Source organism: Scyliorhinus torazame, chromosome 19 (assembly GCF_047496885.1).
Source record: "Scyliorhinus torazame isolate Kashiwa2021f chromosome 19, sScyTor2.1, whole genome shotgun sequence".
Classification (NCBI taxonomy): domain Eukaryota; kingdom Metazoa; phylum Chordata; class Chondrichthyes; order Carcharhiniformes; family Scyliorhinidae; genus Scyliorhinus; species Scyliorhinus torazame.
The window spans coordinates 102568812-102594757 of NC_092725.1; positions in this window are offsets into that span (position 1 = coordinate 102568812).

Here is a 25946-nt window from a genome sequence, read left to right on the forward strand (position 1 = left end):
CTGTCACCAACACCCTCCACCATCGCAAAACACTCACCACGGTTGGGCACTTTAGTGATGAGGCGTCTGGTACACTCACTGGTGCGCACAACACAGCCGTCCCGGTACAGCAGGTGGAGGTAGGAGCAGCAGAGGGACCGGGCGGTCGGAGGGCAGCCCAGGCCAAGCGAACATCTGCCGCCCAGATGGATCCCGGGTTCCTGCAGTTACCACACCCACACATAGATCCGATGCAACCACCGACACGGAGACGAGCGAATAGGGTGACGGGTGGCTTGCGGCGGCTGCGGTCGCAGGTGGAGGAGTCCACCCGCGTCCAGGAGCTGGGAGTGGTCCTGGTCATGCGGGCCACCCAGGCTGACACCGCACGGGTGGCGTCCGCGGTGGAGGCAATGGGTGCGACGGTGTCAGACATGGGGAACGGTTTGCGAGGCCTGGGGCCTTCCGTGCAGGCGGCGTCTGTGGCCCAGGAAATGGCTGCCCTCTCACAGGAGGCCATGAGCCAGTGCCAGCGCCAGATGGCAGAGGCGTTCAACGCCATAGCCCAGTCTCAGCAGGCCATGGCCCAGTCTCAGCAGGCCATGGCCCAGTCTCAGCAGGCCATAGCCCAGTCTCTGCAGGCCATGGCCCAGTCTCTGCAGGCCATGGCCCAGTCTCAGCAGGCCATCGCTGAGGGCATCGGCGCCAGTGGCCATGTGCGAGCTGGCGTCGCACTGTCGCAGACAGGGTTCGACAACCCCCTGGGCTCCATGGCTGCAAACCTGCAGACCCCTGTCGATACCAGCACGGGCCTCCAGGACTGGCAGCGCCAGATGTCGGGGGCGCGTCGGATGGCCAGTCCGTTCGCATCCCCCACCCATGTAGAGGCCTGGGGGCCATCGGGCACCCCGAGGGAGGAGGAGGTAATGTGGTCCGTCCCGGCTCCCTCTGTAGGGGAGGTCCCGGTACACCGCGACACCTCGGACTCCCCCCCCCCCCCCTTCCGTCCCAGGTGCATCGGGTGGGCAACGGGCAGGACAGGCTGGCAGCTCGCCATCCCAGTCGCCCGGGCCGCAGCCTGGCCCATCTAGGCCAGGACGCCTCACGAAACGGCTGCCAAAGGGATCCGGTGTCAGAGGGCAGGAATCACAGGAGTCCACCTCCAGTTCTGCTGTACCGTCTGGGGAACCACGTAGACGTAGTCAAAGGGCCCGTAAGGCCAAACAATTAGACACTGAGTAAGTTGGCACGGGTGCAGGGCACAGATGAGTTTTAGGGGCTAGGGCACGTGCATGAACTCCTTTGGTTATTAAAGTCAATGTTACACCTCCCGAAGCTGCCTTTGTGCTCTGTCCAAAGTGTGCGGGCGTGTCATGTACGTTGAGCGCAAGTGTGTGTGTGACGGGTGGTCTTACCTCAGCCCCAGGTGAGTCTGCCCCCTTCCCCCTGGGCCGCCATCAACATCCCCCGGGCAGAGGACGGGACCGTGCGCTGCAGTGTCACAGCCGCATGCAGGGATGGTCCGGGTGGATGGTGGTACTGTGGCCATGGGTCAGACATAGTCCAACGATGTAGAGCCAGGAGCTCATCGGAGGCGGGTTGTCATCATCCTCCATGGCCTGCGATAGACACGCGTCCACCCGCAACTGGGTGAGCCCGGCCCGTTGTGCCGCCGGTGGATCGGCAATTGGGGGTGGGGGGGTGGTGTGCATGCGGGTGGGGTGTGTGGGGTTGGGGAGGGGGGTGAGGGTGCTGGGTGGGTGGATGGGTGGGGGGTGTGGGTGGTCGGCTGTTGTCATGGTGTGCGGTCTGTGGCCATACTACCCGATTCCCACGCCCATCTAGTCAGTGAAGCGGGCGTCTATCAGTCTGTCCCGTGCCCGCTGGGCCAGCCGGTAACGGTGGACAGCCACCCGCCTGTGTCTACCCCGTCTGCCCTGACCATTGCCCCCATCCCCCTCATCTGGGGAGGACTGGGCCTCTTCCTGCTGCTCCTCCACTCCGCCCTCCTCTGCCTGCGGCACATCGCCCCTCTGCTGGGCTATGTTGTGCAGGACGCAGCACACCACAATGATGCGGCCGACCCTATCTGACCGATACTGGAGGGCGCCCCCAGAGAGGTCCAGGCACCTGAAACGCATCTTCAGCACGCCAAAGCACCTCTCGATCACTCCCCTTGTCGCTACATGGGCATCATTGTAGCAGTTCTCCACCTCATTGCGTGGCCTCCGTATAGGCGTCATCAGCCACGATCGCAATGGGTAGCCCCTGTCGCCCAGCAACCAGCCCCTCAGCCGGGGATGGCGTCCCTCGTACATGCCGGGGATGGATGACCGCGACAACACGAATGAGTCGTGTACACTGCCTGGGTGACGGGCGCAGACGTGCAGGATCATCACGCGGTGGTCGCAGACCACCTGTACGTTCATTGAATAGGTCCCCTTCCTATTAGTGAACACGGCCCTGTTCTCTGCAGGTGGCCGCACGGCGACGTGCATCCCATCGATCGCGCCCTGGACCATGGGGAACCCAGCAACGGCAGAGAAGCCCACGGCCCGGGCATCTTGGCTGGCCCGGTCCACGGGGAAGCGGATGTAGCGGTGCGCCATGGCATAAAGGGCATCTGTCACTGCCCGGATGCACCGATGCACCGATGTCTGCGATATGCCGGACAGGTCCCCACTCGGTGCCTGGAATGACCCCGTTGCATAAAAGTTCAGGGCCACCGTAACCTTGACGGACACGGGGAGAGGGTGTCCCCCGCCAGTGCCACGCGGTGACAGGTGTGCCAGCAGGTGGCAGATGTGTGCCACGGTTTCCCGGCTCATCCGGAGTCTCCTCCTGCATTCCCGGTCCGTGAGGTCCTGGTATGACTGCCGGGGCTGGTACACACGGGGCGCCCTCGGGTGCCTCCGTTGCCGTGGGGCCACGACGTCCTCCTCCCCCTCCTCGTCCTGTCGGTCAGGTGTCCCTCCAGCCTGGGCGGCTGCCGCCTGCCCCTCTGCGGCAGCCTGCGCCGCCTCTCTGGCACGCTCCTCCTCCTCCTCCTCCTCCTCCTCATCCAGGGCAACATAGACATGAGCGGCTGCCACCACGGCGGCCAACATCGCTGGATGGTCTGAAAACATGACGGCCTGGTGGGGGGGAGGGGAACGACGACATGTCATCATTGCCCATATCCCCTCCTCCCCCAGCCAGGTGGCATGGACCGCATGGGTCCAACTGTTGGAGGCTGGCACCTGGCCAGGTGGACCAACTCATTTACCCTCCCATCACCCACCCCGGCACGGACCCCCTCCCCAACCTCCACCCTCCACCCCAGTACGGACCCCCCCCCCCCCAACCTCCACCCCGGCACGGACCCCCGCCCCAACCTCCACCCCAGCACGGACCCCCCCCCCCAACCTCCACCCCGGCACGGACCCCCTCCCCAACCCCCAACCTCCACCCCAGCACGGACCCCCCCCCCAACCTCCACCCCGGCACGGACCCCCTCCCCAACCCCCAACCTCCACCCCAGCACGGACACCCCCCCAACCTCCACCCCGGCACGGACCCCCTCCCCAACCTCCACCCCAGCACGGACCCCCCCCCCCCAACCTCCACCCCGACACGGACCCCCCCCCAACCTCCACCCCGGCACGGACCCCCTCCCCAACCCCCAACCTCCACCCCAGCACGGACCCCCCCCCCCCAACCTCCACCCCGGCACGGACCCCCTCCCCAACCTCCACCCCAGAACGGACCCCCTCCCCAACCTCCACCCCAGAACGGACCCCCCCCCCAACCTCCACCCCGACACGGACCCCCTCCCCAACCTCCACCCTGGCACGGACCCCCTCCCCAACCCCCAACCTCCACCCCAGCACGGACCCCCCCCCCAACCTCCACCCCGGCACGGACCCCCTCCACAACCCCCAACCTCCACCCCGGCATGGACCCCCTCCCGGCACTCCCCCGGAGCCCAGCCTACTCTAACCACCACCCCCCCCCCCCCCCCCCGCCGCACACACACACAAGCCGAGACACACCTCTCCTCACGCAATCAGTCTGCGGCCACGCCATTTCCTGCCCAGAGCCAACCCCCCAGGCCATCACTCACCTCCTCGCTGGTCGGCGTGAGCCTGGAGCACCGGGTCACGCCGATGAAAAGGAGGTTTGATTGACGTCGACGTGAACGGTCATCACGTCGACGGGACTTCGGCCCATCCGGAAGGGAGAATATCGGCAGGCCGAAAATCGGCTGCCTTGCGCAGACCCGTGACATTCTCCGCGGCAGCGGCGCCATTAACGCCCCGCCGACTTTTCTCCCTTCGGAGACTTCGGCGGGGGCGGGGGCGGGATTCACGGCGGCCAACGGCCATTCTCCGACCCGGCGGGGGGGTCGGAGAATGACGCCCCTGATGTCTCATAGTCTAATAGTGTTATGTTCTCTAACTTCTTGCTTTGTATTGTAAAAGTACTGAAGCGATGTGTCCTGTTCTTAGAAGCAGAGAATCATGCACCACAGGAGGAAGCTCTTCGATCCTTTGTGCCCGTCTCGGCTCCTCGGAGCTATCATGTTCGTGCCCTACTCTTTCCCCATAGCCCTGCAAATACTTTCCCCTCCAGTATTTATCCAATTCAGTTTTGAATGTTATTATTGAATCTCCCTCCACCACCCTTCCAGATCACAACTCGCTGTGCAGGAAAAGGTTTCCCATATGTCGCCTCTAGTTCTTTTTCCAATCACCTGAAATTCGCGCCCTCTGGGTACTGACTCTTGTGCCACTGGAAACCATTTCTCCTTATTTACTCCATCAAAATCATTCTATCAAGCATTAGGAAGTTAGACTATTTTCAGTAAATCTTGTGCCTTAGGCGTATTTTCTCTCACAGCGAGTGCAGCACCCCTAGATTTTGCCAGAAAATTGGCAATCCAGTGAAGGCTGAAAAGGACAACTGTTTCCTTGATGTGTGGAGATGTCAAAGTGACACTCTGCATGTATATAAGAGTGTGAAGTACCGCAGCTCTGAAGCTTTTGTTCAGCACAGGAACAGTTTCGGCAGCTCTTTCGAAACCGCAAATTAGAGAAAGTAAAACAGGCAGAAATGAGATGAGAAATGTTGAGAAAATGTAAGTGAGGGTTAAACCATCCCCCCCCCCCCCCACCTGCAACATCAATGCTCAGGTCTCTCATGGCTGATCGTATCCGCTAGTGAGGAGGATGCAGCCAAAGGCTGATAATGTGTGGAGAGTCTATTCACTTCGTCAGCAGGTGGAGAAAAACACCAGGACCCCTGACTTCAGCAGTAGCTGAGGTGTGTCATCCAGTGTTTCTGGTCCTCATGATAAGGCTGTTCATTGGCTGGATGCATTCAGGTCACTGTTAGGCAGGAGTCAGACATTTCGCAGAGGATGTGAAGAGCATCACTCTGTCCTCACTGCAAGTCATCATCATTCTCCTGCACTGTCTGGCCAAGCACTTTAACATCCTGCCCATGAATGTAGCCGCCATCACAATGACCTCCCGCCACAGGCACATCGGTAGTGAATGGATGTCACACCCCACGGTGGGAGAAATCTTCACAACCTAGTCCTAGACTTTGTCAAATCGAGAGTCAATGAGGGCGCCCCCGAGCCCTGCACCCCATGTGGGACCTGACCATCGCCAGAGGTCCTCCCGCCTACTCCACAAGTTGCTCCTCGCCACCCCCCTTCTTATCTGAGGAGATGTGGTGCCCCTCAATGTCCTCCTGGTCCAGCTGCTCTCTCTGCTGTAGTGTCGGGTTGTGCAGAGCGCAGCAGACCACACTGATGTGGTGCACCCTCTGAGGGCTGTATTGGAAGGCTCCCCCCAACTGGTCCAGGCACCGGAACTCCATCTTGAACAGGCCTTTCGCCTGCTCGACCAGCACACACATTGACACATGATCCTTATTATGGAGAGTCTCAGAGGGTGTCTGAGGCCTCCGCACTGGCATCATCAGCCACCTCCTGAGTGGGTACCCTTTGGCCCTGAAAAGCCACCCCTCCACCTGCTTTTCTCCCTCAAAAACAACTGGGATCTGCGAGCGCCCCAAGATGTAATTATCATGGACACTCCCTAGGATACTGCATGATACGCATCATGAGCTCATAAATGATGTGGACACTGGGGCAATGGAATCCCTCACAGTTCAAAAGTGGTGTCCCATGCTGACATGGGGAGCATAGAGCCATGTGGATGCTGCCGATGGCACCTGGCACCTGGGACATGCCTGCTATGTGGGCGAAGCCCATGACCCTGATGTCCTGGCTCGTCTGGTCCCAGTCCAAGTTGATGTACATGTGGACCCTCGCAAATAGTGCATGTGACCTCTGTATTTGTCCACCGCTTACGAGGATATGTCACACAGGTCATCCATGCAGTCTTGAAACAAGCTGCTGGCATAAAAGTTCAGAGTGACAGTAACTTCCAGGGCTGCAGGCAATATGGTACCAACTCTTGCATCACCTGGCACAGGTGGTCCACCATCCCCCGGGACAGACGCAGTCTTCTCCGGCACTGGACCTCTGACATCCGGAGGTAGGAGGTTCTACGGCCAAGTACCCATGGCCAGTATTGTTTTGTGCAGTAACTGTTGTTTTCCACCTGCATCACACACTTTCAACTTTTGAGGAAAATGGTTAAAGCTAATGAATCAAAACGCAGACTAGATTGTGTTTCAAAGGAGCATAAATTCTAAAAAAATTGGATGGATACAGGGTTGAAGAGGTCTGCACTCCTTATAGTGTTCCCATTTACAGGACATTTATATTTGCATGATTTTAGCCCAATATACAGACATTTGTAAATACCTTGATGGTAAGTACTTAAACAAGGGAGCAGCTAATATCCATGTCGCCCCATTTGTCAAACTATCTAAATATCAAATGTTCACTACGGAGGCTTTTCAATTACTTTGGTGTGATGAATTAAACGTGAATGTTTAAGAAAAAATGTTCATTCACTTCCAGAGCCACAAGCTTCTTCCTCTGATCTGCCATTGGGATGTGTCACCTTCAAGCCTTAAAATTGCTCTCCTTCCATTTACATGACCGAAGATAGTGGCCCTGGGTCTCCTCCTTCCTCTAGTTGCACTCCTTGTCCCAGTGATTCTCCCAGGATGGTGTTACCTGTGATATTTCCACGATTTTGAAGCAAGCAATGATGAAGGAATGTCTGGAGTCATCACAACTTGTGACTGGGAGGTGATTGTGTTGCCTGTGTTGCTCATGTTCTTCCTAGTGGTGGAGGCCACAAGGCTGGGAAATGCCATTAAGTTTTGTCTGCATTGTGAAGGAATACTGTAGCTGTCTGTGACCAAAACCTCTTGTTCATGGTATCTGCACACACTAAAGCAATGAAAGGCAGTGGAGTTTAATGGGAGTGGCTTACTTCATACCCAATACCACCAACTACAACTCTGAAGAGAAGTGATCAAAACTGTCTTTAGCAACAAAAGTTTCCAAATCATTAAACCACACCTCCCATGCTTGTATCACGGGTGCAACGTAGTCACATATAGTACAGGAAAAGGCCATTTGACCCAGCGTACCTCTGCTGGCTCTCTGAATGAACTCTTTCCCCGTAGTCCTGCAATTATTTTCCTTTTCAATTTTCAATATATTCAATTTTCCTTCGAATATTGAGTCTGTTTCTGGCAGTGCATTTCAGAGCGTAACACAGGTTTTTAACCGGTAAGGGAATCAAAGGTTATGGGGATAAGGTGGGAAAGTGGAATTCAGGATTATCACATCAAAGCAGTCATGGTCTTATTGAATGGCGGCGCAGACTTGAAGGTCCGAATGGCCTGCGTCTGCTCCTGCGTCTTATGGTCTTAAAACAGCTCACTGTTTGAAAAACAATAAGCTTGCATCTCCTGTGGTTACTTCGCCAGTGATCTTAAATCTGTGTCCTTATTGTCCCTCCTGTGATTGGAAACCATTTCCCCTCATAACCCCACATTAAAAAAAAGCCTCTCACATCTTTGAACATTTTGTGAAACTCTTCGCACTGTAAGTGTTCGTGTGCAGCATCAATGAGACTTCGCTGCTAGAATATGCATTAGATTCACTAATTATGCCCATTGTTACTCCTGTGCAATCTCTTCAAACCTTGTGCTTCCGGCAAGCAGTTGTCATGAGTCATCTATCCTTGTTACTGTTGTCCTCGGGCACACTCTATCATCAATCTATGTAATGTGCCCACGGATTGCCTTCTCTTCCTGTCACCCTATTAACTGCAATAGGCTTTTGTCACGCATTCTGCACCTGAGTGCAGAATAACAGGCCATCACTTTGAAATTAATTGATTGAGGGCGTACCAGACTTCTTAAGAGGGACCTGAGTTTCATTATATTGCGAACGAGGTATGCAAAATGGAATCAGGCTGGACAGCTGAGACATTTCTTGCACTTCCTTCCGGCAAATGGATCTCTCTCAGCTGTTCAATTCCTGCTTGGCAGGGTGGAAGCGGGAGAATAAATCTTCATACGTAAAATCTCGCATCTGTTCCCATTGTGTCAGCTATACCGCAGGCGGAACAATTGATTACATAGAATCACAGAGAATGCACAGCACAGATCAATGCCATTCAGCCCAACCAACCCATGCCAGAGCTAATGCTCCACTTGAGCTTCCTCCCATCCACTTCCATCTAACTTTGGGCTGTACGGTGGCACAGTGGTTAGCACTGATGCCTCACAGCGCCAGGTACCCGGGCTCGATTCTGACCTTGGGTGACTGTCTGTGTGGAGTTTGCACATTCTCTTTGTATCTGCATGGACTTTCTCTGGGTGTTCCAGTTTCCTCCCACAGTGTCCAAAAGGTTATGTGGGGTTACTGGGTTTGGTAAATAGGGTGGGGGCATGGGCGTAGGTCGGGTGCTCTTTTGGAAGCCGATGCAGACTCAATGTGGCCAAATGGCCTCCTTCTCACTGAATGGATTCTATGATTCCATCAGCATAACCCTCTACTTCCTTTCATATTTATCTAGTTTCCCCTTCAATACTGTTCGCTTGATAAGTAGGAAACCATGAATATTGCTCCAAATACCTTCTGGCCACTACCATAGACTTTTACTCAGTTGGGAAAGAACAAAGCTGGCAACATTTTTAAAACGTTCATCATTTACAGGAAGGAGGAGTGAGGCAAACTACATCATCACTGTCACTGGGTAAAATCCTGGAACTCCCTCCCTAATAGCACTGTGGGTGTACCTACACCCCATGTCCTGTAGCGGTTTGAAAAACCAGCTCACCAATTAGGATGGGCAATAAATGCCTGCCCAGTCAGCGACACCCACATCCTGTAAGTCAATTTTTTTTTTTAATGAACTCAAATTTAGAATTTTGGATGCACAGTGCCTAGTTTTCCCTCAGTAACTGACCGGCAATCATCTGTGGTGACTGTCCCTCGATTCAAGGATGACATCTACTCAGGGTCACGGGCTTCAGCTTTGGATCTTCATGTGACTGAACAGTCACAGGACAGGGTGAAGGTGGGCGGGGAGTGGTGCTGAATATCCTGCCCTATGAGCGTGTTGACTTGTGGAGGTCTATGTTGTCAAACACTCATTGCATTAGCTTATAGGAGGCTGAGCTGCTGCAATTGATCCAGTGTTTGATCTCCTCTTCAATAGTGACCTTTTGACAGAGGCAGTTATTAAGATATGGAAGTGCTCAAAGTACTCCAGAATCTCTGCTTCAACATGTGTGGGAAGGGAAATATTTGAGCAGGTCTGGGTTGATATATGAATTTTGCTTTTTGCAAAATTTATGGATAAGCTGAATCTTTTGAACGTAGAAATAAAAACAGAAAGTGTTGGGAATACTCAGAAGGTCTGGCAGCACCGTGGAAAGAGAAACAGGGATAACGTTTCGAGTCCAGTATGACTCTTCTTTGGACCTGATCTTCAGATCTCTAACAGCCGCAGTATTTTGCTCTTCAATGCAGAATTGAAGAGATCAAGAGTGGTTTGCAAATTTAGTGCAGAATGGACAATGACACCTCAGACACCCACAAACTGTAGATGAAGTATATCTATGGTGGTCAACATAGTTTTGGCATGGAGTTGGCTCAAGTGAAAGTTCATTCCATCTACACATTCCAGTTGATCTGTAATGAGGTGAATAGCCACGGTCGGTAGATTATAAATAGCTATCACGCAGCCTTGCTTGACACCAGCTCGGATTTAAAAGTGTCTGTTTCAGAGTTCCTACTCAAGGCAATTGTAATCATATCATCATGAAGCAGTTAGCGGATTGTGTAGAAGTCTTTTAGACATCCAAGTCCACAGAGCCTCGCAATTTACTGAGTCAAATGCTTTGACCCGGTTGATGAATACAATGAAGAGTTCCTGATGTTCATCTCAACATTTCCCTGAGGTTTGTCTGGCAGGAAGCACCATGTCAGAGGTTCCTCTGGAAGACCTAAAGGCACAATATGTCTCTGGTATGTTGTCCTCAGCCACAGGAAGCAGGCAATTCAGGAGAATGCCGATCAGGATTTTTCCTGCTACTGATAAGAGGGAAACACCTTGATATCTTCTGCAGCATCAGTTAGGTCACTTCTGGAAGATAGTTGATGGATAGTTAGGGAGGAAGTTTATTTTTCATCCCAAATCCATAGGATGAGTGCATGGACTCATGGTTTGAGTAAATAACCTGAGCAGCTATGAAGGCTTGAGCTGGAGTACCAAGAGGGTAGCAGGCTTTGTTGTTTGTCATCCATTTGAATGCTTGTTGTACCTCTCCTGTTGAGGATGGTTCATGGATTCTAGCTCGGGTTAATAGGGGATAGCTGGAGAGTATCAGCTGCTACTGTGGGTTTAAGTTTCCGGGAATGGGAGAGAGAGAGGGAGCCGGAGTGCAGCTTGTGAAGCAGGTAAGTGTTTAAACTTACCCCCAGGTTCCAGCAGCCTTCGTGCAGCTTGGGAATCAGGTAAGTGTTTAAACTTACTCCCAGGTTCCAGTGGCCTTCATTTCCGGGAGCGGGAGAGAGAGAGGGTACCGGAGTGCAGCTTGAGAATCAGGTAGGTTCTGTATATAAGTTGGACGGTTGCTAAACCCGAGACACCACACTTGTAGTGTCCCCCACCCTTCCACCTCCTCTAACCTAAGGGGTTAGTGAATATAAGGTAAGCTCTTCTTTTCTTTTTTTTTCTTCTTTCTTCTTGTTTTATCAAGCGGGGATGGCCGGGAAGGCAGTGCAATGTTCCTCCTGCAGAATGTTTGAGGTGAGGGACACTGTCAGTGTCCCTGCTGATTTCATATGTGGGAAGTGCACCCATCTCCAGCTCCTCAGAAACCGTGATAGGGAACTGGAGCTGGAGTTGGATGAACTTCGGATCATTCGGGAGGCAGAGGTAGTCATAGATAGAAGCTTTAGGGATGTAGTTACTCCAAAGAATAAAGACAGATGGGTGACGGTGAGAGGGGCTGGGAGGAAGCAGTCAGTACAGGGATCCCCTGTGGTCGTTCCCCTGAATAACAAGTATATCGCTTTGGATATTGTTGGGGGGGATGGCTTACCAGGGGTAAGCCATGGGGTACAGGTCTCTGGCATAGAGTCTGTCCCTGTTGCTCAGAGGGGAAGGGGGAGAGGAGTAGAGCATTAGTCATTGGTGACTCTATAGTTAGGGGGATAGATAGGAGATTCTGTGGGAACGAGAGAGACTCGCGGTTGGTGAATTGCCTCCCAGGTGCCAGGGTCCGCGATGTCTCGGATCGTGTTTTCGGGATCCTTAAGGGGAGGGGGAGCAGCCCCAAGTCGTGGTCCACATAGGCACCAACGACATAGGTAGGAAAAGGGATAAGGATGTAAGGCAGGAATTCAGGGAGCTAGGGTGGAAACATAGATCGAGAACAAACAGAGTTATTATCTCTGGGTTGTTACCCTTGCCACGTGTTAGCAAGGTGAGGAATAGGGAGAGAGAAAAGTTGAACACGTGACTACAGGGATGATGCAGGAGGGAGGGTTTCAGATACCTGGATAATTGGGGCTCATTCTGGGGTAGGTGGGACCTCTACAAACGGGATGGTCTACACCTGGACCAGAGGGGTACTAATATCCTGGGGGAGAAATTTGCTAATGCTCTTCGGGAGGGTTTAAACAGGTCTGGTAACCTGAATTGTAGGTCCAATATACAGGAGGTTGAGAGTAGTGAGGTCAGGAGGAAGGTTTCACAAGTTGCAGGAGTGTACCGGCAGCAGGAAAGTTGTTTAAAGTGTGTCTACTTTAATGCCAGGAGCATCTGAAATAAGGTGGGTGAACTTGCGGCATGGGTTGGTACCTGGGACTTCGATGTTGTGGCCATTTCGGAGACATGGATAGAGCAGGGACAGGAACGGTTGTTACATGTGCCGGTGTTTAGATATTTCAGTAAGCTCAGAGAAGGTGGTATAAGAGGGGGAGGGGTGGCATTGTTAGTCAAGGACGGTATTACGGTGGCAGAAAGGACGTTCGATGAGGACTCGTCTACTGAGGTGGTATGGGCTGAGGTCCGAAACAGGAAAGGAGAGGTCACCCTGCTGGGAGTTTTATATAGGCCTCCGAAAAGTTCCAGAGATGTAGAGGAAAGGATTGCAAAGATGATTCTGGATAGGAGCGAAAGCAACAGGGTAGTTGTTACGGGGGACTTTAACTTTCCAAATATTGACTGGAAACGCTATAGTTCGGGCACGTTAGATGGGTCCTTTTCACACAGGAAAAAGACAATGTTGTCGAGGAGAATACTGAGATACAGGCTACTAGACTAGAAGGGCTTGAGGTTCTTAAGGAGGAGGGGTTAGCAATTCTGGAAAGTGTGAAAATAGATAAGTCATCTGGGCCAGATGGGATTTATCCTAGGATTCTATGGGAAGCTAGGGAGGAGATTGCTGAGCCTTTGGCTTTGATCCTTATGTCATCATTGTCTACAGGAATAGTGCCAGAAGACTGGAGGATAGCAAATGTTGTCCCCTTGTTCAAGAAGGGGAGTAGAGACAACCCCGGTAACTATAGACCAGTGAGCCTTACTTCTGTTGTGGGCAAAGTCTTGGAAAGGTTGATAAGAGATAGGATGTACAATCATCTGGAAAGGAATAATTTAATTAGAGATAGCCAACACGGTTTTGTGAAGGGTAGGTTGTGCCTCACAAACCTTGTTGAGTTCTTTGAGAAGGTGACCAAACAGGTGGATGAGGGTAAAGCAGTTGATGTGGTGTATATGGATTTCAGTAAATCATTTGATAAGGTTCCCCACGGTAGGCTATTGCAGAAAATACAGAGGCATGGGATTCAGGGTGATTTAGCAGTTTGGATCAGAAATTGGCTAGCTGAAAGAAGGCAAAGGGTGGTGGTTGATGGGAAATATTCAGCCTGGAGTCCAGTTACTAGTGGTGTACCACAAGGATCTGTTTTGGAGCCACTGCTGTTTGTCATTTTTATAAATGACCTGGAGGTTGGCGTAGAAGGATGGGTGAGTAAATTTGCCGATGACACTAAAGTCGGTGGAGTTGTGGACAGTGCGGAAGGATGTAACATGTTACAGAGGGACATAGATAACCTGCAGAGCTGGGCTGAGAGGTGGCAAATGGAGTTTAATGCAGAAAAATGTGAGGTAATTCATTTTGGAAGGAATAACAGGAAGACAGAGTACTGGCAAATGGTAAGATTCTTGGTAGTGTAGATGAGCAGAGAGATCTTGCTGTCCATGTACATAGAACCCTGAAAGTTGCCACCCAGGTTGAGAGGGTTGTTAAGAAAGCATACGGTGTGTTAGCTTTTATTGGTAGAGGGATTGAGTTTCAGAGCCATGAGATCATGTTGCAGTTGTACAAAACTCTGGTGTGGCCGCATTTGGAGTATTGCGTGCAGTTCTAGTCGCTGCATTATAGGAAAGATGTGGAAGCATTGGAAAAGGTGCAGAGGAGATTTACCAGGATGTTGCCTGGTCTGGTGGGAAGATCTTTTGAGGGAAGGCTGAGGGACTTGAGGTTATTTTCTTTAGAGAGAAGAAGGTTAAGAGGTGACTTAATTGAGGCATACAAGATGATCAGAGGATTAGATAGGGTGGACAGTGAGAGCCTTTTTCCTCGGATGGTGATGTCTAGCACGAGGGGACATAGCTTTAAATTGAGGGGTGATAGATATAGGACAGATGTCAGAGGTAGGTTCTTTACTCAGAGAGTAGTAAATGCGTGGAATGCCCTGCCTGTAACAGTAGTGGACCCGCCAACATTAAGGGCATTTAAATGGTCATTGGATAAACATATGGATGATAAGGGAATAGTGTAGATGGGCTTTAGAGTAGTTTCAAAGGTCGGCGCAACATCGAGGGCCGAAGGGCCTGTACTGCGCTGTAATGTTCTATGTTCTAAGTTGAAGAGTTGTTGAAAAGGCTTTTTTCCTGTGTTGGCAAATGACATTGTCATTCTTAACAAGAGAGTCACAATCCTGTGAGTGAAGGGGATTTTGTCCTTGGTCTAGAAGTGGCCCTGGTGGATTCAGAAAAGCTTTGTATGTCATGACAGTCAGCATACTGTGGGATCTCTTGGGCTTTCTCTTCCCATCACTTGTCATTTATCTTCCAGATTTGTCTTTGGGCGTCAGCTTTGAGCTGTTGAAATGCTCCCTTCTTCACTTGTGACCTTGGGTTTATTCTGCCAGGCAATCAAAGCTGCTCGCTTTTGCTGCAGGAGACCATGTATTTCTGCAAGGAGCTCCCCATGGCATAGTTCAAGGGATTGTGGGAGCACACAGGCCTCGCCACCATGTCACGGTGGCAATCCATGAAGGGTAAACCGTCAATATGGCAGATGAGAAGTGTGGAAAGGAAACAACAACTGCCCATATTTATATTGCATTATTAATGTAATAAAACATCCCAATGCATTTTACAGGAGCATTATCAAACAGAAGTATGTTACTGAGCCGCATAAGGAGGCATGACGAGGCATGACATCAGATGACTAAAAGCTTTGTCATAAAGGTAGGTTTTAAGGAGTGTCTTAATGGAGAAAAGCAAGAAAGAGAGGCAGAGGGGTTTATGGAGGATATTCCAGAGTTTATGGCCCAGTCAAATGAAGGCATGATCACCAATGGTAGAACAATTAGGAAAAAGAAAGATCATGCAGTGCACAGATCAGGCTCTGATCCACCAACCTGGCCTCCTTCCTGTTGTGTTAAGCTTCTTCATGTAGCATAAGCTGCTTATTTGATGTGTGCTCTGACAAAGGAAGGTTCAGACTTGGAGATAGGTTTAACATATTTATTGAACAGTTAACAATTCTCCTACTTGAGTTCGACTCACCTGCTAATCTTGCTATAGTGACTCAGTCTAACTAACCAGTCTGCTCTCAGCCATGCGGTGGGTGTGATGCTTCTGATCTGGCCCTGTCCTTCTCTCTGAGTGTCGCCTGTGGAAAGAGAAAGAGCATGTGTGCCCTGTCCTTTTATATGGGTAGCCCCCTTATGGTAGTGTCACCTCTGGGTGTCTTGACTGCCCATTGGTCGTGTCCTATTCTATGTGTTCATTAGCTGTATGTCTGCATGTCATGATGTCTCTGGTGCTCCCTCTAGTGTTTACTTAGTCTTAGTGTATTTACATTAACCCCTTGTGTATTCACAGTGATGCATATCACCACACTTCTCCCCCCCCCCTCACCACCCCCTCCTCCGATCCCCTCATCCACCCCACAACACCACCCCCTCCCCTCCAACATCGCCCTTCCACAAGGCCTCTGACTTATCCCCTCCCCCGCCCTTCGCCTCCACCCAAGTTGAGCTCACTTGAGTTGTTCAGGGTCTGCTTTGCCTCCAGCGTTCCCGACATTCCAAATGGTTGACAGCAACTTTGCCCATTCGCAAAGCCGGCCTGTCCCACATTCTGTCCGCTCGTCATGCCTGCGCTCACTGACCTCGATTGATTCCCAGTCCGGCAACTCTTCAATATTAAAAAACTCAGCTGTGGTACCCTCAATAACGACGCTCAGAGTGTAAACACTAAAAAAGGCTTTAATAAACTAAGAACTAGGCTAGAGCCGAGACGTGTGCTAACTGCTGCACTACCCACAAGGCGGCTCCTTATATACAGCTCCCAGATGGGCGGAGCCGGAGGCGGAGTCCCCAGGGTTCCAAGCCCGGTCTTAAAGGGGACATCACCTTACATGATGACAAGGGTACAGTGTTACAGTAACCGTTCATCACATCAGTCTTGTTTTCCCTCCCTCCATAGCCTTGCTCCTTCCCTGAATCTGCAATTTCCCTCAACCCCACAACCCTCTGAGATCTCTACATTCTTTAATTCTGGTCTTCCGAGCAGCCCTGACTTTATTTATTTCACAACTGCTCGCCGTACTTCCGTTCCCTGAACACTAAACTCTGGAATTTCCTCTTTAGCACTGTCTGCCTCCTTCAAGATAATCCTCATATCCTACCACTTTGACCACACTTTTGATCATTTGCCCTAATATCTCCTTAAGTAGTGCGATGCTGAATGTTGGTTGATAAAATTCATGTGAAGCACCTAGTAACACGTTACCATGGTAATGACAGAATATAACTGCAAGTTGCTGTTGCTGTTTATAAACCTGTCACTCTTCATAGAATCCCTACAGTGCAGAAGGAGGCCATTTCGCCCATCGAGTCTGCACCGACCCTCTGAAAGAGCATCCTACCAAGGCCAACTCCCCTTCCCTAGCCCCGTAATCCCACCTAAGATGCACATCTCTGGACACTAAGGGGCAGTTTGGCATGGCCAATCCACCTAACCAGCACATCTCTGGAATGTGAGATAAACCGGAGCACCCGGAAGAAACCCGTGCCGACAAGGGGAGAACGTGCAAACTCCACATAGACAGTCCCCAAGTCAGAATTGAACCTAGGTCTCAGCGCTGTGAGGCAGCAGTGCTAACTATTGGCCACCATGCCACCCTCCTTCCACTGATCAGGTATCAGGAAAATCAGTGAAGATAATTGAAATTAGGGCGGCGTGGTCGCGCTGTGGTTAGCACTGCTGCCTCACTGCGCCGAGGACCCGGGTTTGACCATGTGGAGTTAGTACATTCTCCCTGTGTCTGCTTGGAATTCACTCCCAGAACCCAAAGACGTGCAGGGTCTCAGTGGATCCCCAGATGGTACAGCAGGAGTGTAGACGGCCTGCTGTGATTCCTGCGGGGTGACCTGGGTCCCCTGTGGCGACCGTCTTGCTTGGCAACCGGGTCTGGATGGAGCCGGCTGCTGCTCGGGTATCCCAGGTGACATGATGCCCCCTTGTTCTGCCCACTTCCCACAAGATACGTCAGGGACAGGAGTGGGTGGGTGGGGGGGTCCGAGGTGCTGTGGTATTCCGGCACCTCCTCTGCGGGAGTCACCAGCACGGGCCCCATCACCTCCTCCTCCCTCGGGCTGCCCGATGGTCCCCGGGCTACTCCATGGGAGGGAGGTGTGAGCGGAGCTATCCCCTCAGGCACTCCCTCCACATGGCGCTGCCAGTCCTGGAGGTCCGCTCTCGTCTTGGCTAGGGTCTGCATGCTCACGGCCATGGAGCACAGGGAGTGGACCACCTCCATCAGGGACTGTGCCACATCATCCAGTGAGTGTGTGCCACCACCTTCTGGGTCTGTGCCACATCAGCCAGCTCTTCAGCAGAGCTGAAGAAAGCTGTTTTGGAATTTCTCTCTCAGAGGGTAAACTCTCTTTCAAATGCCACAGTTGGAGGCTCAGTTTTCTCCTCGGCCAAACTGGTAGACTTTCAAGGGAAACAGGACACCAAGTAAGATTAAAAATCCAAGCTGAGAGCTGAGTTTGAGTGGAGACCAGGAATCCTAAGGATCCAATCCAGCCACTAGCTGAGCAGGGTCAATGGTTGAAAAAAATCCTTCATTCAGTCTTGTATGGAGAACTCTAGTCTTATCTCAGTGAGGCTGATAGTTATACTGGTGAAGTTGGAAGCAAGTCAGAATTAAACAGAGCATATCTTCTGAGTGAAGGACCTGGTTAATGCAAGTTAAAGTGACTGCCCAGTGGGGATCCCACAGCCTGAGAGTTCTGACTGAATGTTCCAATCAGAAGACCCTCCCCTTCCCTCTGTGTGTATCCGCCTTGTGTATGTTTGGGCAGAGGGTGGGACAGGAAAAGGAGGGTGGGAGTAGTAGATTAGCTGGCCGTTATTCTAGTATAATTATTACAAATCTTGGGCGAAATTCTCCTACCCGCCCCGCCACATTTCTGCCCCGACCGGCCGGCGGGGGTCTCCGTAACACCGGCCGGTCAATGGGGTTTCCCATTGTGGGGCAGCCCCACGCCGTCGGGAAACCCCCGGGCGCCGGCAAAACGGAGACTCCCGCCAGCGGAGAATGACGCCCCTTATGTCTATTGTTGTTATAAGTACACAGTTGTTGTGTTTCACTTACAAATCTGGGGCGGGATTCTCTCAGCCCGTAGTGGGGCCGGAGAATCCCCCTGACCGACACGAATCGCGCCATGCCGCCCGGATGGCGGCATGCCATTGGAGGCGGCGTGGTTGACGCGGTGCCGGTTGGGGGCCGAGCGGCCGTCGTAAAAACACTGAGTCCCACCGGCGCCGTCCACACCTGCTCTCAGCAGGGGGAGGGGGGTTCAACCCCGGGGGGGGGGGGGGGTGTCTCCGATGTGACCTGGCCCGCGATCAGGACCCACTGATCGGCGGGCCGGCCTCTCTGGCTGGCGGCCTCCATTCTTCCACGCCAGCCCCTGTAGTCCTGTGCCATGTTGCATCGGGGCCGGCGCGTTGAAGGAAGTCACTGCGCATGGGCACAATGGCGCTGGTGCCACTGTGCATGTCTGCATTGGCGCCGGTGCCACTGCGCATGCGCGGATCCCGCGGCACCCAGGTCATGCCGGGATCAGCAGCTGGAGCGGCATGAACCACTCCAGTGCCGTGCTGGCCCCCTGTAGAATTGCTGATCCTGAGGCCGTGTTGACACCGTCGAGAAACGTGACGCCTTTTTCGACAGCGTCAACACTTAGCCTCAGGATCACAGAATCCCACCCCTGGTGCCTGTAAGTCACTGGGGCAGTCGAGGGTCAAAGATCACAGAAACGTCATGCAAATTATTGGTTAATTCACCTGTTTTGCGACTCTGGGGCCTGTGGGGCTAGAATTGACCATGCATTAGCCCAAGATGTTGCAAAACCGACTGCACCACCATCCTTCCCCTCCAGTCTGACCTGACCCCCCACTCCCTCTCTTCAACCCAACATGACCCCACCCTCCCCCTTTATCTAGTCTGACCTGGCACCCCTCCTCCTGTCCAACTCGAACCCCATCCCTTCCCCTTCCCCCACCCAGAATTATCTGAACCTTTTAATTGTCCTGTTAAACATCGCCTTCATGCCAACTACTGATGGAAAAGGGGAAAGTGGCGTGCCTCTCTGTACCCCAGTTACTCCATGCCGATGGAGCCTGGGGCGTGCTTTGCTGCTCCTCCCTCACTCAACCTGAGTGAGGAAGTTTGGGTGAGGCAGGGGCTTCGGAATATCAAATGAGGGTAAATCAGGGGCAGCTCGGTGGCGCAGTGGTTAGCACTGCTGCCTCACGGCGCCGAGGTCCCAGGTTCGATCCCGGCTCTGGGTCACTGTCCGTGTGGAGTTTGCACGTTCTCCCCGTGTTTGCGTGGGTTTCGCCCCCACAACCCAAAGATGTGCAAGCTAGGTGGATTGGCCACACTAAATTGCCCCTTAATTGGAAAAAATTAATTGGGTACCCTAAATTTATAAGAAAAATAATGAAGGGTAAATCAGTGGAGTGTGGCAATCCCCGCAGATGATCACCTGGAGGAAGTTACGGGTCCATAAAAAATCCATTAAAATTAATAAATTGAGACACAATTGAGAATAGATGAATGCTAGGATTTTCCCCAAACACGTGCTTATTTTATGGTTATTTATTAAAGTAATTGCAGTAAAGGAACACATTCATAATCCTACAATACACAAAGGAAACGTTTATTTTTTCCAATATTTTATAAAAAATATTCTTACTTTAATCCATACGAGTATATCTCTCAGGAACCCTTGCCAAAGTATTTTCACTGGCAATTTGCAGCCGAGCCAGAATTCCAGCACCACCTCCTACTCTCAGGATTATACACAGCGAAGGAAGTGCTCAGAAATATTAATGACACCCTCTGTAATCCAGTGTCATTCCTGCTCTTGTCTTGCTCCCATTACCACCACATGTAATGATAGGTTATAGATCGGGGAACTCACATCGCTGTACACTTTGCGCCTCACCATTCTCCTTCAGAGCCCGATAATTAACTAAAATTGCTTTGAAGCTTTAGAATGGAATACTGCTCCTGAGACGAGACAAGCGTTCTTGATTCACGTCTCATCTTTTTCCTGCAGTCTTGACAAAGTGGTCTGTAAAAAAAAAAAAGATCCAGTTGGTATTGTGACTATCATAACCTCAAGATGGCCCCAAGCACTTTACAGCTGTTATCACTGCTGCCGAGTCCGCAACATGGCAGCCAATTTGCCCACAGCAAACAGAAATGTGATGGTAGTCAGATAATCTGTTCTTGTGATGTTGGCCTAAGGATAAATATTGGTTCGTGAGATGAGGGAAAGCTCCCCTGCCCCTTTCAGATGTGCGATCTTTATTTTCTTTACTCTTTGATAGGGTGTGTGGGTGTCGCTGGCGAGCCCAACATTTGTTGCCCATCCATAATTGCCCTTAAACCACATTCCTCTGGAGTCACATGTCGACAGACCCAGGTAAGGGTGGCAGATTTTCTCCCCAGAAGCGCCGGATGGTTTATTGCGATAATCCAGTGATGGCCACCATTGCTGAAGCTAGTGTTCAATTCCGAATGTTATTAATTGAATTTAAATTCCACCGGCTGCCGTGGTGAGATTAGAACCAGGCTGTCATAATGCCACAGTACCAGAGAAAAGTTACAGCATAGAAGGAGGTCGTTTGGCTCATCTTGTCCATACCACAATGCTAACATTTCCCCTTCTTACAAAAAGACTAAACATGGCCTTGGCATAAATTCTCTTCCGAAAGGTGGGACCTCCAGGAATGCTGTATTCCCTCAGATACCACCCATTGGCATCTATTGGGTTTCCTTTGCATTTGAAGGGTGGGCTGGCAAACTATTTTAATGAAGTTCAAGGCACGGTAGCACAGTGGGTAGCACTGTTGCTTCACAGTTACCGGGTGCTCCGGTTTCCTCCCTCCCATAAGTCCCGAAATACGTGCTGTTAGATAATTTGGACATTCTGAATTCTCCCTCCGTGTACCCGAACAGGCGCCGGAATGTGGCAACTCGGGGCATTTCACGGTAACTTCATTGCAGTGTTAATGTAAGCCTACTTGTGACAATAAAGATTGTTATTATTATAAATACTCCAGAGACATTGCTGTTCAAATTCGCCTTGTGCGCTAACGGACAATAATATATTGGACACATTCAGTTCCAATTAAGTGAATATCGAGAGGAATATCAAGACAAAATGAAGGTAAGATTAAGAAGTTGTGGAATCAAAATAATTGATCAATGCAGTTAGAGACAGAAAGACGTGGGAAATGATGATCCGACCGCCTTGTCCTCACAACAGTTGAAGGAGAAATTGAAGGTAAAAACAGAAGAGAAAGAAGAAAAATCAGACGGTTGGATAACATTGAGACGTAGACTGAGGGTGTTTTGACGAAACCCAGAGTTCCAAGAAGCATGATGGTGTCCAACGGTTCCATGAATGTTATGGTGACTACAACCGAGCAAATATATGATGGGTGGCTGGACCAAGACCTCACATTTTGGGCTGCCCCCTAAGACCAGGTTACAGCTCATTTAGACAACAAGCAGTAATTGCTGAGCTAAAGCCACACGGGTGGCGGATAAATTGATTTTCTGTGCAAAATCTGCTTGCGAAGTAATGTTGAAAAACACCAGTTTGCAAATTGCAAGGTTATCTTAACCTCTGCCACCATTCCCTACATTGCAGCAATGTCTAGGCATTCTAAGGTTGTGAAAAGCAATGATAGAATTGCAGCCACCTTCTTCTTTAGTTATCAATTGTTGTTGACGGGTTGAATCCTTCAAACATGATTGAGACCCAGGATTGCTTAACAGTGGCAGATGAACACATGCAACTGAGAGTATGACTAACAGTTAAAGAGCTGTCTTTCGGAAACTACTCGTTGTGGGAGTTATAATTTCCCGGATAATCCCTACAACAACAACAATATATAGTGTCTTTAAATTAATAAACACGTCAGGATGCGTTAGTGCCATAAAATAAGATATAGCACTGAGCCACTAGTGATCAGAGTGAGAAAAATAATCTTCCACTTGTTAAAACGTCAGTGCATTTGAGCTGTGCTGAGATTATGGGTGCGATTCTCCCAAAAGGCAACAAAGTCCCCTCGCGAGCATGTTTAGCTGGGTGTTTCCCAGCGCTTGCAGTGCCGAGAAACACATGGGCTATTCAACGCAACTCACATTGAATAATGGCCCTGAATGGGGAATGCACAGCCGAGGCCCACATAGCCCCGTTTTGCACAGTGGGGAGCTCCAATCGCCGGAACTCCCCATGTGTAGTGAGAGGGCGTCCCGATCTCTGAGGCCCCCGAAACGATCCCCGACCTCCCCCCTAAGGCTGAACACATTTTGGGAGGGTCCCACCCCCCCAACACCCACACAGGGCACCCTGGCCCAATCACACACACAGAACAAATGCCACTGCTGGTGCCACCTGGGTATCCTGGCAGTGCCAATGCCAGCTGGTAATGCCACCTGGGCAGTAACAGGGTGCTAGGCTGGCACTGCAAGGGTACACAGGTGGCACCAGCAGTGCCTGGGCACCATCCTGCCCAAAGAGCATGCAATTGGAGGCCTCCAATTCCCTGGGAGACCCCCACAAGTGCTATTCTGTCTAGTCCCCATTTCTGCTGAACGGCATTCCCCGAGGTCTCTGAGGCAAAGGGGCTGAATCCCAAAGTCTCAGGTACCTCAGGAATCTGCACATTACAGTGAGACTAGCTGTCTCCCTCTAATATGCAGATTTACCAAAACGGGATCCCACCCACAATGGACAGGATTTACATCACAAAGTCTCGCAAGATCACGTTGGATCTTGGGAGGCATTGCAAGCCGGGTAGATCCCGGAGCAGGGTCTCCCGCCTTTTATCAGGCATGCTGCACTGTGGCGAGCTGCTTTTCAAGTGCAGCGTGGCCATTGGATCGCATCCTATGGGTCTTTGATCGGGTCTTCTGCCTGCTGGGTCCAGTATCCAATTTGCGCCCATGTTTTGGTAATCCCTGTCTAAGGAAGTGGCTAACTCGCAGAAGGTTCCCACAGCTCATTTTTCAGGTATTGCAGGTGCTAAGTGGTTAACACATTCTCTATATTTAGAAATGTGTATTCGCGTAAAATTATACCTCTTTAGAAAGTAGTAAAATGCAGCACTCGCTCTCTCTCCTGGATCATGTCCTAATTTAACGGCGACAATGGGGAGTTCGTTTGAAAGAATAGGAACAAAGGATTTGTGCTTACAGCAATGTCCTTTTTCCTATAAAGTCACTGCCAATTTATCATCCTTTATTTTTACATGTGATTGGCTAACCAGAAAATAAAATTGATTCATGTGACAATGATTGTGCTACCTAAAGCTTGTTGGCAGGAAAGCAAAATATTTCTATCCTACTCGGTTACACCGAAGGTAAGCGAGTTAACACAGTCTTACAAATTATAGTCACTGAATCCCATCCAGTCTGCCTTTTGTCTTAACATCAGGAAAACCAGCGAAGAAAATCAAGCAGTGAGAGAATACTTGAGGCTGCGGGACCTCATTAAGACATTGCCTATTCCCGGGAGTGTACAGCAACTTGTTTGCCCATTTTCATTTCCTGAATGTTGTATTAACTAATTGTATTAACATCCCTGTTTATTGTAAATTGGAAATGCTGCATTATAGATCAATAAACTGTGTGTGCATTTACAGTTCACTCAGCGAGTCCAGGTTTCCCGGGCAACATGCACTTTTTACATGCATGTTGTCGTCAGGAGCTAATGGAGTCACCCAACTTTCTTGCCATTGCACGGCCCAGGAATCACTCCCACTCACATCACCTGCCATTGGTACATGTTAGAAGGATTTGCAGGTCGATACTTAACCCATTTGTCTGCATCACAAACGCCCCTTCTTCGACCATCAACTCCTGGAGTGGGTCTCAAACACAAAATCTCTGGCTCAGAAGGCAGGGACACCACCTACTGCACCACAAGACCGCCATTAAACTTTACGATTGACTAAAAGAAAGAACAGCGTAGAAGAATCAAAATTGGTTGTAGCAGTTACCTTCACATCCCCAGCATTATTCAGCACGGTAGCATAGTGGTTAGCACAATTGCTTCACAGCTCCAGGGTCCCAGGTTCGTTTCCAGCTTGGGTCACTGTCTGTGCGGAGTCTGCACATCCTCCCCGTGTGTGCGTGGGTTTCCTCCGGGTGCTCCGGTTTCCTCCCACAGTCCAAAGATGTGCAGGTTAGGTGGATTGGCCATGATAAATTACCCTTAGTGTCCAAAATTGCCCTTAGTGTTGGTGGGGTTACTGAGTTATGGGGATAGGGTGGAGGTATTGACCTTGGGTAGGGTGCTCTTTCCAGGAGCCGGTGTAGACTCGATGGGCCAAATGGCCTCCTTCTGCACTGTAAATTCTATGATTATTAATTTCTTGCAACCTGATACAATAGAGAGTTAGACTACGTAATATATGTAACTGTCTCCTTATTATTGAATAGAGATAGACAGAGGACTATACTGAGTCTCAATGCTCCATTTGTGTATGATGTTTGAAAAAGAGACTTAAAAAGCAATTTAGGTCTGATTAACAATGGCAATTAGAGGGAGCTGGCTGGTAGATTACATTAATTTGTAAGTATCATTCTCATGCAGCACAGATTAAGCGACTTCAATTCTATTGGAGTGAATGGAAATGGGGATCAGGTGGAGCCTAAAGTGAGTGCCTGACTCACTGTCATCCAGGACGAGTTTCATCCCCATTGTGTCTTCAATGCACAGAGAAATGGTGAAAGTTGCCCAATCTTTGACAGTGTAAGGAGGTAATCTCCCTTACAATGCATTGGCCTTTATCGAGAGATTTGCGATTCAGGGCAATGATATAGAGTAGAATGATACCAGGGCTAACAGGGTTAAAGTTGAGGACCGATTGCATCAATACCATGGTTACAAGAGTAGGTCAGGGGCTGGGGATTCTGTGGGGAGTAACTTGCCTCCTGACTCCCCAAAGCCTGACCACCATCTACAAGGCACAAGTCAAAAGTCTGATGGAAGACTGTCCACTTGCCTGGATGAGGGCAGGCAATGTCGCAGTGGTATTGTCACTGAACTAGTGACCTAGGGTAATGCTCTGGGGACCAGGGTTCAAATCCCACCATGGCAGAATTTGAATTCAATAATAGTCTGCAATTAAAAGCCTAATGATGACCATGAAACCATTGTCAATTGTTGTAAAAATAAACATTTGATTCACTAGCATCCTTTAGGAAAGGAAATCTGCCGTCCTTACCTGGTCTGGCCTACATGTGCCTCCAGACCAACAGCAAGGTGGTTGACTATTAACTTCCCAAAAATGGCCCAGCAAGCCACTCAGTTCAGGGGCAATTAAGGATAGGCAACAAATGCTGACCTTGCCAGCGACACCCACATTAAATGAAGGAATAAAAAAAATGCGTGCAGTTCCAACACCACTCAAAAAGACAAAGCAGCCTGTGCGATTGGCACCCCCCATCCACCAGCGTTATGAAGCTAAAGGATATGGGGGGAAAGCAGGAGCAGGTTGCTGAGTTGGATGACTGGCCATGATCATAATGAATGGCACAGCAGGCTTGAAGGGCTGGATGGCCTATTGCTACTCCTATTTTCTATGTTGAAACATTCACCTCCTCTGCCACCGATGCACAGTAGCAGCAGT